General features: G+C 34.1%; 1 non-coding gene across 1 annotated transcript; it reads right to left on the minus strand.

The window, feature by feature from the left end:
• Positions 1 to 10,912: 10,912 nt before the first annotated feature.
• On the minus strand, positions 10,913 to 11,019 carry LOC121474741. Its single transcript, XR_005983501.1, has one exon. It is a non-coding gene; the product is annotated as a U6 spliceosomal RNA (small nuclear RNA).
• Between the last annotated feature and the right edge of the window lie 1,984 nt (positions 11,020 to 13,003).

The raw sequence follows: 13,003 nt of genomic DNA on the forward strand, positions 1-13,003 counted from the left end.
AGTTTTGATTTGTATTTCCCTGATGATCAGTGGTCCTCTGATCAAATGTGCAACAAAATTTTGAGACACTGTCCTAAATACTGTCTACTTAAAATGTAGTCCTCAGACCAGTAGCACTGAAATCACTTAGGAGCTTGCTAGAAATGCAGAAACATGGAACTTACCCCAGACCTACTTAATATGACTATATTATTAGCAATATCCGTAGGTGACTCAGGTGATGCTGAAGTTGGAAAAAATGATTAAAATTTAGGAGATAAATTGAAAAAAATTTCTGAGCAGAATAATACATTTAGAAAACAGTTTGGGCAAAAATATTGGTATCAAAATTATCTGTAAAGTAATGTTAAGGAGAAAAGAAAAGCATTCATTTTTTTAAACTAACCTTTACCCTAACCTGATATTCTGATTTTATTAATCAAATGTAAGGTGCTTTATCTGCAAGATTAATTATTCCAACTTTTTTCCAATAAGGCATCTTACATTTGCCCAAGACTCAATTAGCATTTTTGACCTTGAAATGTCAGTTTTGTTATAGATCTGTATTGTGAAAATTAATGTCTGCAAGTCTTTTTCAGTGTAGTAATTAGAATTTTATAACAATATGGTACTTTTTGCTGTTATGTGAATAAATTATTGCTTTACATTAATGCAAGTATCCCTTTTCAGGTTTTATGACATTCACAGTAGATATTTTATGTCGTATATTGTTGCTTTCTCAGATAAATGTTGAATATATGTCAATTTCAAATACATTTCATAATTATTCTTTATCTTCAATGATTTATTAGCTCAGCAATACTGTTTGTCTACTATGTACCAAAATATTTTACAGGGGAAGTTTTTACAAATTCTGTACAATTGATGCCATATGCTATTCATATTGAAACTAGGCTTATATAAAGCAAATATTAACAGACCTAAAAAGGAGAAATAGATGGCAATACAATAATAGTAGGGAATTGTATTACCTCCTACTTTCATCAATGGACAGATTGTTCAGACAGAAAATCAAAAAGGAAACATTGGACTTAAGTGGCATGCTATGCCAAATGGACATGACAGATATTTATAGACATGTCATCCAAAAGGAGCAGAATGCACATCCTTCTCAAACACATGTGGAACTGTCTCCAGGATAGATTATAGGTTAGTTCACAAAACTAGTCCTAATAAATTTAAGAAGATTGAAATCACACCAAGCATCTTTTCTAACCACAATGGCATGAAACTAAAAATCAATTATAAGAAGAAAACTGGACATTTTATAAATTATGGAGATTAAATACTCTTGAACAACTATTGGATGACTAATTGGTCAAAGAAGAAATTGAAAAATAAATTTAACAATATTTCTTGACACAAATGAAAATGGAAATACAATATACTGGAACTTATGGGATGCAGAAAAAGCAGTTTTAAGAGTGAAGTTCATAGTGATAAATGCCTACATTAAGAAACAAGAATGATCTCAAATATACAACTAACTTTATACCTCAAGAAACTATAAAAAGTACAAAGTAACCCCAAAGTTAGTAGAAGGAAGGAAATGAAGATTAGAATAAAAATAAATGAAATAGAGACTAATAGGGTATAGAAAGACCAATGAAACTAAGATATGTTTTGTTTTGTTTTTAGAAACAAAACAGAGGAACCTTTAGAAACACTCACCAAAAAAAGGGAGAAAAGTCAAATGAATAAAATCAGAAATGAAAGAGATGTGCCAACTGATAGCACCCAAATACAAAGGATCAAAAGAAATACGATCTTATAAAAAAAAAAAAATAAATAAAAAAATAAAAAAAAATAAAAAAAAAAAAAGAAATACGATCTTATGAACAAACATAGGCCAACAAATTGGACAACCTATGAAGAAATGAATTCCTAGAAGCATGCAACCTACCAAGATTTATAACAGACCAATTATTAGTAAGAAGATTGAATTAGTAATCAAGCACCTCCCAATAAATAAAAGATAAGTACTAGATGGCTTCACAGGTGAGTTCTACCAAACACTTATAGAAGGAATAATACCAATTCTTCCCAAAGTTTTCCAAAAAATTGAAGAGGAGGGAACATATCTAAATTCATTTTATTAAGCTAGCGTTACTTTGATACCAAAACCAGACAAGAACAGCATAAGAAAAGAAAATTACAGGCCAACATCCCTGATAAATACAGAAGAGAAAGAGAGAAAGAAGAAAGAAGAAAGAAAAGAAAGAAGAAAGAAAGAAGAAGAAAGAAAGAAAGAAAGAAAGAAAGAAAGAAAGAAAAGAAAAGAAAAGAAAAGAAAAGAAAAGAAAAGAAAAGAAAAGAAAAGAAAAGAAAAGAAAAGAAAAGAAAAGAAAAGAAAGAAGGAAAGGGCAAGAAAGCTTAGGTTGGAAAACCAGTAAGGTAAGAAAAAGAAAATTCAGCATGCCAACTGCAATAGTAGATATAAGAACAGAGCATTATCAAACAAAGAAGATGGAATACATCCCCTATCAATGGCTGTTCTTTTATGAAAGGGTTGCAATTTATATTATGAATGAAAGATGTAGGGTTATTCTGGTCTAAGTAAATGAGGGAGAAAGCTCAGATAGAATAAATACCAAGTTGTTTTTTGTTTATTTTTTTAATGAGAAAAAAAATATGTTCTGGGGAAAGGAGGAAGTCTGGTGTGGCTTCAACATAGTATGAAAGGAGGTGGGAAAGGACAGTGGGCAAGATTATGAGACTTTATATACCACAGTAAAGAGTCAAGCCATTTTCCACTGGTGTGTGGAATTGTCAGAGGTTGTAACATGTAAGCAACATCAAGAAAGCACATTTTTGGAAAGAATACTGGGTATTTTTAAAAAGATTTTACTTATTTATTCATGAAAGACAGAGAGAGAGAGAGAGAGAGACATAGGCAAAGGGAGAATGGAGCTCCCTGCCAGTAGCCGGATGTGAGGCTCATTCCCAGGACCCCGGGATCATGACCTGAGCCAAAGGCAGACATTCAACCACTGAGCCACCCAGGCATCCCAAGAATACTGGGTTTTAAAGTGGAAAATAAACAAGATGGGAAAAAAAATCAATGAAGACCAAGCAGGGGTTTATTACAATAGACTATAAATCAGATATAAAAATTTAAAGTACTTCAACAATAAAAGGAATGAGAAGGAGGAAGTACATTTAAACAGCATTTGAGAAATAAAAATCTACAAGACTCAGTGAAGAATATGAAAGGGAGAGGGAGTGAGAAAGGCATCAAAGTATACATTTGACTTCTCCTTGGGGTAGTATGCTAATGATTAACAAAAATAGGAGGAAAGGCATTTGGATGAGTTTAATTCTGGTATTTTACCCTTTTGGAAGATCTTGGCATAGCTCCTAAAGAGACAATGTATCTACTAATCCTGACCCTACAGAAAGACATGGTCTAGATTTCTGAATCCCAACCCTTCAGGTGGTCACTGATGCTGACTAGCTCATACCACTCAGAAATTGATAAAAAGGAGACCTGAGTCAAAAATCCTGTAGACCATCAATATTTGGACAGTGTGTGGAAGAAAATGATTCTTCAGGCTACACTGAGAAAGAGCTGTGATAAAGTGAGAGAGAAGGACAGAGTAATGTCACAAGTTAATTATTACAGAGAACTGAGAGGAAATGTGTTCCAGTAGAGATCTGCTACTGTTCAGTTTTCCCAAACATGATTACATGACTAATTGTGAGTTTTATTCCTTTCTGAAGAGACTGATAATTCCCTAAGACCAATACCAGGGCCTAGATATAATCAAGCAAACAAAAAAACTGAAAATCACTGACTCTGATGTTTAAGCTTGTCTTAACCATATCACAGGATAGCTAGAGTGAAGCTGCTAGGCAGGAGAACCAGCACCAGGCTACCTGGGTTCAAAGCTTGGCTCTACCCAGGGTGCTCAAGTGATCCTGAGTACAGTATTTCCCTCTCTGCACATCTTTTTTTCTCATGTTAAATGGATGTCATTGTTTCCCATCTCCATACAATTATTGTGTGGATTAAATGAGATGCTAAACGCCAAACAATAATAAAAAAAAAAAAGCTGGCACACATTATATGCATCAAATAAATGTTAGCTATTATTATAAACAAAATGTTCTTTAGCTTGGCTAGGATCTCTCAAGGTGATATCAGTCAAATATATATGATTCCAAATAAGACCAAAAAAAAAACCCCCCAAATAAATAGAAAGTATTTGTTAAGCAAGTCACTAAGTTTCTGGCAAACTCTCCTTTTTAACTAATCATTTTTTTAACCTTGTATTGGGAAAGGCAGAAATATTTGAGATGACAGTGTCAACAGTAGGGCCCAAATGCAGGGTTTGTGTCTTCCAGAATAATTACAGAAACTGGATAATTTTATTCTGCCTTCTAAGGAAAAAATGCCAAAGAAGACTTGGTACATAAAAATGGCTAGAGTATCTAAACTAAAAAACCAAATGTCTACAACATACTATAAGAAGTCAAGAAACCCAAAATCATCAAGTTGTGCACATTAAATATATATATAGTTTTTGTATATCAATACCTCAATAAAGCTGATCTTTTTTTTTAAAGCTGATCTTTTTAAGAGAGAATTTGTGAGATGACCTTTCAAGCTATTTAGCACATCCTTTAATTAGACGGTAATTAATAAATACTTGAAACTACTATTTTACAGACTTAAAATAATTTTAAAGTGGCACATTTTGTCTAATAAAGCTGATTATTTAGAAATTTAGAAATAATAGCTTTCATATGTAACATTTTACATACAATGCAAGGACCTCTTATCAATCCACCTACCTACCTACCCACCTATCACCTGCCTCTACTTATTTACAAATTATCCCCAGGTTCTGAGATGTTATAGGAATAGATGAACATTTCAAAATGTCATCTCCTTATCTAAAAATATTATTTTGACCACTTTTAATGGGCTTGAATCATAGGTGTTTCCTTGATTAGGAATAATGTAGATAGCTCAGAATTATGGGTCTGGTAGTACACACAGCTGGAAAAATATAATTATTAAATCTTGGTCTTGCTGTGTCCATTTTAGCTTAGCACTGCTTCTTAAATTAAAAAAAAAAAGCATAATCAAACACCTGGAGTACTACGCTGCAAAAAACAAGAAGAAATGACATATTCACCATCCATCAACTAGTTATATAGTGAAATCTTTAAAAGTCCTTGACACACAAGTTTTGTTCAAGAAAATAAACATGCATTAATGCCACTGAAAAAAAAATAGTGAACTGATGTGTGATCTAATACATGCCATCATTTCTCTTAAATATTCTTTAACTAATTCTTTGTTAAGTTATTTAAGATTTACTGGAAATAAACCTCACAGTTTTCCTTTATGTATTGTTTTTATATTTATTTACTATTTAATTAACCACAGTGGATTTTTCTGTCGTTTGATGATTATAATGTGAAACATTTCACTGACATAATTTAGAATATGTTTACAATATATTTTCCTTTTCCCATTATTTTATTCCTTTTTAGTTATGAAGAAAATTCTGTGTATTTTATATGGATTTTGATAGTTTTTTCTCTTGTTTTTGGCAAGTTTCTTTGTATACATTTCCTATTTGCAATGTATTAATGAGGCATGTGTAAGTTAAAAATTATCACTAATTTGTTGTCTGTTAGAACAATATTTTTATTTCCTGACTTAATTCTCTAATTTCTATCTACTAGTCATCATTTAGGAATAGTTGTTATAGATTTTTAAACATCCAACAGCTGATCTACACATTTCATAAACTATTTCATCCATTTGAAGTATATCTTCTTTTAGATAAATAATTTCTATAGAAATAGTTTATGCAAAAGTCATATTCTTTAAACAAAATCACTGTATTTATTAGCATTTGGAGCACAGTATGACATAACGTGTAGAGAATTAAACTGGAATTCAGGAATATTTCTTTTTCCTGCCTTCACTTTGTAAATGTAGGTCATTTGCTTCTCTTTCCTAATTTTCTCATATTTTCATCACATTAACCATTAACTTGATAAGTGACCAACAAACACCTGTTGAATAAGTGGGCACTTACTAAGCAATTATGAGGGAAGGGGCAGATTGTAGCATATGTAGATCCATCGTCTAAGACTCTCCTCTATGCTTCTAATCCCTGTCAGGACAGATACACTGGTATCTGAATTAAAATAGCACATTCCTTGTGAGTGAGTATATATTTACAAGACTATACTAACATACTTTTTCCAGGCAACTCTGAGTCCAGAGAAGGAAAGTGTGATTAAAATGGAAGGACAGGTCTATTTCCCTTGTTCCACAACATGCTTTTGCATACATGCTTCAGTTTCTGCTCCATAAAATGCTAGTTCTCTCATGGTATATGTGTCTACATGTGTCCAAGTTTGTTGCTGTTTTTTTTTTTTAACACATATTACATAAAAAGCATTTTGCCAATTCTAGATCTCTATAAATATGAGTTGTGATCACAAATAACATGTTGTGATGTTATCCTAAAAAGACTTGATGGGAAGGAAGGCAATGTTCTTAAAAATGGTTTTCATTGTTTTCCCTTCCTCACCTTTATCCTCTGCCTCTTCTTAAAAAGAAAGGCTTTTGATTCTGAATTCATGTCACAGGAAACGTGGCAAGAAGCTCTGGGTGAGGAGCTTGGAGAGAAAGGACTGAATCAGATTACGAGGGAGGGAGCAATTAGTCTAACACAGAGCAAGGGGCACTCAAATAGATGAAAACAGTTCAAAAGCAAGCCTGAACTCCTTAACCAGTCATGTCAATTTGTTTAAAGGTCTCAATATTTTCAATATGATGAGAAAAAAAGGAGAATAGACAAGCAAGATGGATGAAAGAATGAGGACATTGGGGGAAACATCATGTTGTTTCTCCTGTCACTCAAAATGAGTTAGATTAAATTCTACAAAAAGCAGGAGCACCACTTCATTATGCTTTGTGGTTTTTTGGAACAAGAGGCCAGGTTCTCTGGGCATAGACAGATGTCAAAGTGTCCTGAGAAACAGCTATAATCTTCAATACAGGCAGTTAAACAACCATGGCTCCATTTCATAATGATAACAATGACATTTCACAGATATATTTTTTTAAAGTGACCCTGCCAGCTTTAAATATTTCAAGTTGGTCAATTTTATGCCACCTGAATTTCAAAGAAAAACACTCTTTCTAAAAAAAAAACGTAATGATCATCTTTAGATTCCACTTAATTTACCTAAGATACAGCCAGATTTAGTTGCAGTTCAGAATGATGCTTGGTTTCTCTTTGACCAATTTAGAGAAAAAAGTCCTTGCTGAAGTCAAATCAGGATAGAAAATTATGCATAACAATACCCAGCATTTGTAGAGTATCATGCTTTGAAGTTTATGATTTTCTCAGTGCTTTTAATTCACATTATCCTGCTGCTTTTGATCCTGTCCCCTTTACATGTGGAGGGAAAGTCAGGTATCATTCTACCTTACTGATAAGCGGAATTGAGACTTTAAAGATTTCAGAATTGTCAACTTTGTCAAGGAGTATTAAACCAGTAGGCAAACAGTCACAAAATTCAGCAGTATCAGAATTGGGCTCAGTCTTTTATTCTGTATATTATTTTGCTCCCTAAACGACAGTCGTGACGTGTTTGGTACATGAAAGTGGGCTTCTGGCTTGCTGCAGTGTCTCAAGTTGTTTCCATGTTTGCACACTAATCTTTTACAGGCTGTTCTCCATACTGTGGCCAAGGAAGTCCTTAAAACACAAATTTATCATGTCCTTCTCTCCTACTCCAGAACTTCCAATAGCTGCCATGATACCTAAAAGTGAATCTGCAATTCTCATTCTGATCTTTGAAGCCCTCTAGGATCTAGCTTCAAGGACCTTTCTTTTAATTCTTCATGCCAAAGCAGCCACAATGGCTTCTCTCCCAAAACACCAATGGCACTCTAAACTTGGGCTCTTGCACCCAATATCCACCTTTCAGATGCAAATAAAATGTATGCTTCCAAATTTGACCCTCCAACTCTGTATGACTGACTTAGGTCTCTGCTTATTCTCAACTCCTCTGAGGCCCTCCACCTCTAAGGAGCACCACACATCCACACTCACTGTCTCTGTCCCTACTATCTATACTTTTCTAGCACCTTTCTAATCCTCTGGTTATTTAGGCTGTTGAAAATGACACATGTTAAAAATCCTGGCTCCAGAAAAAAAGTTTGAAGTTGGGGATAAATAGTTCAGAACAAATTAGTTCATATGCAGTAGTGTCTGTAACCAAAAAGCAGACTTTTCCAACATCTATTCTTCAACCCACTAGCTTGAACTAAAATACTAGCACCATAGTAGCATAGACATACTGCTTTGCAACACTGGCCACATATTTTACCCAGTAGAAGTTGAATTTTAATCATTAGTTTCTTCATTTATTTAAAGTACTCATTTGTTTGATCAAGTTCACCTCTGCAATTTAAATTGCAGCACTTCACTCACATACATTTTGTTTAGAGGAGCACATGTTATTTGCTGGATATAAATACGTACTCTTCCTTAAAGTGGATTAAGCCTCACTACTGATCATATGTAATATCTTTATAGGCAAATGCTTTAGGAAGAAAATTATTTCATATTTTCAGTATGCTTAATCACTTAAAGCTCCTTTTTCTTTTTTCCCCCTACACACATACTATTTCACTAATCATGGAAAATGGCTTTGGAAAGAAAAGTTCTAAAAATGATCATTGTTTCTAACCATGAAATGAGCTCTAAGTTTCCTGTACCTGCATAGAGGAGAAAGAACAGAGTATACTATGCTTGTATCATCAGCAATAAGAACTAGGAACGGAAGAATCTTCAGGGCAAAAAGTTCTGACCACATTTTTAATGGTCTGACCCTGGTTCTTATGTGTCACAGAATTTGGTCTTTCATTTCCTCTATATCAACCCAACACATTTTCAATAACCACTAAATTTGATTTTAGTGTTTTGCAGTATAGAGATTGCTGTCACAAAAAACAAAAAACAAAAAACAAAAAACAAAACAAAAAACCCTGTCCCATTGGTTACCCAATAAGGCAGGTGTTAATATTTATATCTTTTTTACATTCAATAGGCCCGAGACTCAACAAATGGTATGATCAAAAACCAAAGCAAGGACATTTGACTCTGCAGCTCACCTTTTTTCCATTAAATCATGCTGTTTCTTTGATTTCTAAGATATAAGATTGCTCTGGTCATTTACCTAGCTATTCTCTAAAGCTTTCTGAGTTCAGAGCAATATTGAATGATAATCCTTCCCCATAATTATCAGACACTTCTAGCTACAAAAAATAAAATAAAATCACAGATCTACCTCTCTGAAGTAATACAGTAGATCTTGGGAGTTTTCAATGCCTTGCTACTAGGAAAAAAAATAAATAAGCAAATCTGCTGCTATACTTATTCCTTCTTTCTGTTTGGCATTAGTTGGATCCACCTAAAATCTCAGTTCCTAAATAAGGATTGACAACAATCTCAGGACAATATAGGTTGTTGTTTTCACAGAGTGTAAGGAATGCTTTAGCTGGCTGCCTTTTAGGCTGTTGGCACTTTAAATGTGGCTAGCATATATGATGTGTTTTGGATTTAACTTAAAGGGATATTATTTTTTAAGTCTGTAATTTATAGAAACAGAAATTGCAGAAAACCTTGGTATGGAAAATTATTCTTATTTTTTTACAGATTGTATTTATTTATGAGAGACACAGAGAGAGAGGCAGAGACATAGGCAGAGAGAGAATGGGGCTCTCTGAGGGGAGCCTGATGTGGGACTCAATCCCAGGACCCTGGGATCACAACCTGAGCCACAGGCAGATGCTCAACCACTGAGCCACCCAGGTGCCTCTTATATTTATTTTTAATGTTCCTTTTCCTACTTGTGAATATTATTTATACAAAATCACCATACCAGAAGACTTTTAGCACTTAGTCACATCCAATTCTCATCCCCTCTGGGCTCACACAAGGCTGAGACCTCCCACCATGTGACTATTTTTTGATAATGGTTTGTGAGAAGAAATGATGAAGTATTTAACTGCTGGTCTGAGACCATTCAGTGCTCTCTTCCTGAGACCTTTCAGTTGCTCTATCTCAGAAACTCAGGAGACATCAAGTTCCAGATGGTGTAGCTGCAAGACAGGGGAGCTTTATAGCCAGAGTCCCCATGTGAGAAGAACACTTTGCGAAACCATGTAAGCCATGTAAGCAAGAGTGAGAAACTTTTGGAAGTAAGCTACTGAGATGTAAGGTTGTTTTGTTACTGCCTATCTTAATTAAAAATCCTAAGAGTCAAAAGAGCAAAGGAATTGGATTCAGAAGATATGGATGACATCCAACTTAATAGCTTTTTCAACTTGGATAAGTCCCTTAAATTTGTTTCATATGCTTCCTTTCTAAGATAGAGATGATAAAAATATTCTGTATCTTCTTGAAAGAGAGGCTTTGAAGCAAGTTACATAGTGTAGATTGAGTTACTCTATAACTTATATTCATAAGTGTGGTGGTATATTTTTTATTTCTTTGATATTGTGATTTTCTGATTAAGGGGATTTCTTTTCCTCATCTCCTACATTCCATCTCTAGAAAAAAGAAGACCAAACTTAGAGTGTAGGAATGAACAGGATGCCACTCTTTGTTTTTAACCTATTATTATAGGCATACTATTCTTAGAACCAAGGTATTCCATATTCAAGTTCAATTCCATGACATCCAGCTGAATCAAATTTGTCTGTATGCTTTTCTTCTTTAGTTCTGACCATCAGAAAACTAAGACACGCTCTTCCATTTCTTCTAGTACAAGGTGGAGCACAAAGTAAACTATATGTTCAGAGAGCATCAAATCAGTATCTATTATTTCTTGGATTCTTCTTTATGCTTTAAATTATTTATTGAGCAGAAAAAATACAGAATGTTTCATGAATTTGCATGTCATCCTTGTGCAGGGGCCATGTCAATCTTCTCTGTATCTTTCCAATTTTAGTATATGTGCTGCCAAAGTGAGCACTATTTCTTGGATTCTTAAATCTGATTGCCCATTCCAACAAAACAAAAAGACCGGCAAAGCCAGTAGGCATTCATAGACATCTCTTTTACTGACTGAATGGGCACATTCAGTCTTCTTAACCAAAGAGAGAAAACAACATACAATTAACTTTCTACATTTTGAGCTACAAAATTTGACCATGTTTTGTGTCCTCCCCACATAAGAGATGCTGGGGATATGGTGTGACTCTTCAACTTATCACCTAATCTCTCCATGAATAAGCAAAACAGTGCAGTCATTGGAGAGATGCTCTAGATAGTGGCTAAGAGTGGGCTCTGTGAAGCCAGACTGAATTCCAGCGTTACTGCTCACTAAGTTTTACCTTGAGCATGTAACTTCTTTAAGCCTCAAGTTTGTAAAGCATAGGATATATAAACGCACATAACTTATACAGTAGTTTTAAAAGTTAATGAGCTAATATATGCAGTGTTTAGAAAAAGGCCCATGACCTAGTGAACACCGTGTGGCTTCCTTAATATCATCTCCTTTTAATCAAACTCTAAGCTATTATAACATAAGTTGAAGCAATTGGATGCTTAAAAGATGGGAGAAGTTTGTGGGAAAAGAGAGGACAGGGCTTTTTAGCAACTTTCATGAACGCACCAAAGCAACAGAAGCTGAGTAAACTGCTGTTATGAACATTTTACGATCTCATGATTGACTAGAGGTCTACAGAACTCTTCACTGTTATGGGCCCCAATTTGTGTTTCCTTCTACAGAACACCACATGTAAGTGAACCAGTTATGGTTTATGGCTAAACTGAAGTGTAATCTGCCACAAAATTATCCCTTATTTTTGACAAAAGACTTTTCTAGTTAATCAAACATGAAAATTCAATGTGACTTTGAGTTTTGTTTTGTTTTGGTTTATTTGTTTGTTTGATCCTGCACATATATCTCCCTCTTCTAAGCCAAAACTGGTCAAATATTGTCTTCATGGAGTCTTTCACACTTCCTTTCTATTGCCATTTCACGAATCCAGACCTTCATGTTCTACTGCCTCAGTGCTCTGGGCTTTCCACCGTACTTTCTGCTACCACTAGGCTTCACCTCACCCTAACTAGAATGTGTAGAAGAGCTGGTTTTTATATTTCTTTCCAAAGATATAGATTGATAAAATAGCCATTTGGGTTCACTTCTACCACTAAAATTATTAAAGTTTTAGGGAAGAAATCATTAGCCAGGTGGTAGTTTTGTCCTAATATGGTAAGCCACATATGAATTTAAAATAGCAATGCCCCATTTTATGTATGATACACATAAATTGATTGAATAGGTACACAGGCATACTATGTACATATATACATACATATACATGTATATATATATATATAAAATGTGGCATTGCTTTACATATACATGTAAATTTGCATATATATTTTTAATGTCTTCCTTCTTAGAAGGTACAATGATTCTTCACAATAGATATCCATGCTAGCATGAAAATGGATGTTAGTCATGAGTTCAGATCCAGAAAGAAATTCCTGACTTTCAGATTACTATGCAATAATTGAAGAAAGCTTTGAAATGGATATATTTTTACTTTGGACATTTGTTATTTGACTTGATGCAAATTTATAAAGGCCTGAATTTTATAAGGGCCTCCATAGTACACATATACATACACTTATGGAAAGCAAACAAGTGGGAGAAATATGCTTGCCAGCTTCAATTTTGTATACATAAAAATGCAGAGAAGTGACTGAAATCGTAGGAGCAAAGAGACAGGAAATGTCAAGCTTGATAGATTATGCCAAGGCAAAAGATTTACTCTAAAAATAAGTCCTACCATTTAACCTACTGGTGTTAATTTGATTTTATATTCAACACAAATATGTTGTAACTATCAGCAATTAATTCTAGATTGTTATTCTACTGAGCTAGGACTTTTGTTTTTCAGTGGAGCTCAGAATTTCAAGGCTCTTAATCTGTGATTGTCATTCAG

Source organism: Vulpes lagopus, chromosome 1, assembly GCF_018345385.1.
Source record: "Vulpes lagopus strain Blue_001 chromosome 1, ASM1834538v1, whole genome shotgun sequence".
Lineage (NCBI taxonomy): Eukaryota > Metazoa > Chordata > Mammalia > Carnivora > Canidae > Vulpes > Vulpes lagopus.